Below are 3,116 nucleotides of genomic sequence, written 5' to 3'. Positions count from 1 at the left end.
CCTCTATATGAGACGTTTTTCAAAGACTGCATTCATTTTAAAACAAACCATAACCTTTATTTCATCAATAAAGGTTTAAAAAAGCTTTACGTAGATTATCAAATAATGATAATCTAAAATATCCTGTTTACACACGACCATTACATAATGGTTTACAATACAAATATGTTACAACAAAATAAGTTTCTTGAATGCAGTTTTTACACAATATCATACAAGCATGGACTCCAAATCTTGTCCTTATTTAAGTATGCGACAGCGGAAGCTCTTAATAATCACCTGAGAATAAACATGCTTAAAACGTCAACAAAAATGTTGGTGAGTTATAGGTTTAACCTATATATATCAAATCATAATAATAGACCACAAGATTTCATATTTCAATACACATCTCATACATAGAGATAAAAATCATTCATATGGTGAACACCTGGTAACCGACATTAACAAGATGCATATATAAGAATATTGATGTCAAAGCAGAGGGGTATAAAATACTATTAATTTTTACAAGGAAATACTATTAAATACGATACAATTTTACACAAGATATTTATTTATTTATAGAATGGATATACTTAAACCTTGCTACAACACTTATAGGCAGTGTACCTAATCGTACAGTAGTGTAGTTTTTAGTAAGTCCGGTTCGTTCCACAGGGAAATCTTTAAACAAAGCTCAACGCTATATTAGTTTACTTTTATAAAAATACAAATATATATATAAGTAATATTATTATTATAAAGGGGGGTTTTTACCGTTTAATGACCGGTTTGTCGATTTTAAGACTTTAGTCGCAGTTAAAACCTAATGTAAAATATAAAATAAATACAAGACTTAAATTAAAGCATAAAGTAAATAACGATAATGAAATTGCGAATAATAAAAATTCGATAATTAGAAGTGCAATTAAATATAAAATAAAGGAAATTAAATATGAAATAAAAGAATTATGCTTATTTAAACTTCCGTAATCATGATGTTTGACGTGTTGATTTTAGTTTTATGCCCATGGGTTAATTGTCCTTTGTCCTGGATTATTTAATATGTCCGTCTGGTTTTTGTCCATAACAGTCCATCAGTCATAAATATAAATTGCAAGTGTCCTTGTCAAATTATTATTATACCCGAAGATAAATATTCCAACTAATTGGGGATTCGAATTGTAACAAGGTTTTAATACTTTGTTTAATGAATACACCAGGTTATCGACTGCATGTAAACCAAGGTTTTATCACTTTGTTAACAATTACACCAATTACCCTTGAATGTAATTTCACCCCTGTTTTAATTATTCTAGTGGCTATTAATCCATTCCCGTGTCCGGTTAAATGAGCGATTATTCGTACATATAAATACCCCGCCCATCGTGTCCGATCGAGTGTATATGGTAATTTATAGGGACGCCCAATTGTAAATCTTTATATTAACATTAACAAACTTTCATTTAGTTAAACAAATATAAAGCCCATTAATAGCCCATAGTCTAATTTCCACAAGTGTCGTTCTTTTGTCCAAACCCCAATTATGGTACAAAGCCCAATTACCCAATTTTAGTAATTAGCCCAACATCATGATTACTTCGTTTTAAATAAGCATAATAATAACTTAGCTACGAGACATTAATATAAAAAGGTTGAACATAACTTACAATGATTAAAAATAGCGTAGCGTTACACGGACAGAATTTCGACTTACACCCTTACAACATTCGCTAACATACCCTTATTATTAGAATTAAAATTAAAATTAAAATATAAATTATATATATATATATATATATATATATATATATATATATATAAGTTTTACGTATGAATGAGGAAGAAAAGATGATGATTTTTGATCAGAATTCGGTTGGCTTTATAGCCAGAGTTGAATTTTGGGGCTCCGCGACTCGCGGCAAAAACCCCTTTAAACTCCACGAGTCGCGGAGATAGAAATTACAGCTCAGTCCTTGGAGTTTTCTCTGCCGACGGTTTTATATATATAAATATAATATATATATAATTAATATAATTAATTATATATTATATTATATTTATATACATAGTTAACTTGTAATTTTTAGTCCGTTGCGTCGAGCGTTAAGAGTTGACTTTGGTCCCGGTTCCGGATTTTCGAACGTCCTTGCGTACAATTTAATATCTTGTACTTTGCGTTTTGAATCTTGTACTCTTGTAATTTCGAGACGTTTCTTATCAATAATTGGAACCTTTTTGATTGTCTTTTGTACTTTTGAGCTTTTTGGTCGTTTGCGTCTTCAATTCGTCGAATCTGTCTTTTGTCTTCACCTTTTATTATTTAAACGAATATCACTTGTAAATAGAACAATTGCAACTAAAAGCTTGTCTTTGTTGAGGAATAATGCTATGAAATATATATTCGTTTTTAGCATTATCAAATATTCCCACACTTGAGCGTTGCTTGTCCTCAAGCAATATTGTCTTGAAATACTAGAATCACTTCTTTATTCTTCACACTTTGTACATCAGTGATTTCTATACGGCGGTATAAACAATGGTAGTAACGATATGGTTTACAGTCCCACATGACTATAAAAATGTAGATCCATTAAGGAAATTGGATCTTTATGAAAACATTTGATCTTTTTGAAATCTAGTTTTTACCCTAGATAAGTTTTCCGGAATAACCCTTTACCGGTGTTTGCACAATATTTTTGTGGGTTTGGTGGGTTTCAGATTTGAAAATTTTAGCTCAAACTTGCGGGTTTGTGTCACCCACTTGCTAACCTTGTATTTGGAAAGCAACACGTACAGTTTACTTGTCCCGTATATTACCTTTCGGTAAACTACCGTCCGGTTGTAAAGGAAAGCGTTGAACAAGCAACTGTTAAGGCAATGTCCCGTGACATGCTTTTGATTATGGTCTATAACGTGTCGGACGCAATTACTATCCTTGGTAGGAGCAATAGTAAAGCTCACCCTTATAATTTTTCGGTCTGGCACAAGGTCCTGTCTTTGACCATGCTATGCAACCACCGTTCTTACGGTTGACACCCGATTTAGTTCAGGTGACCTAATGAATTCCAGGTGAATTCCTAGGATTTTACGTTCAATGGTAATGAACGCATTGAAAATAGGGTTTTCAGAAA

Source organism: Rutidosis leptorrhynchoides, chromosome 9, assembly GCF_046630445.1.
Source record: "Rutidosis leptorrhynchoides isolate AG116_Rl617_1_P2 chromosome 9, CSIRO_AGI_Rlap_v1, whole genome shotgun sequence".
Lineage (NCBI taxonomy): Eukaryota > Viridiplantae > Streptophyta > Magnoliopsida > Asterales > Asteraceae > Rutidosis > Rutidosis leptorrhynchoides.
The sequence above is the reverse complement of the archived record's forward strand: the minus strand, read 5'-3'. Positions refer to the sequence as shown.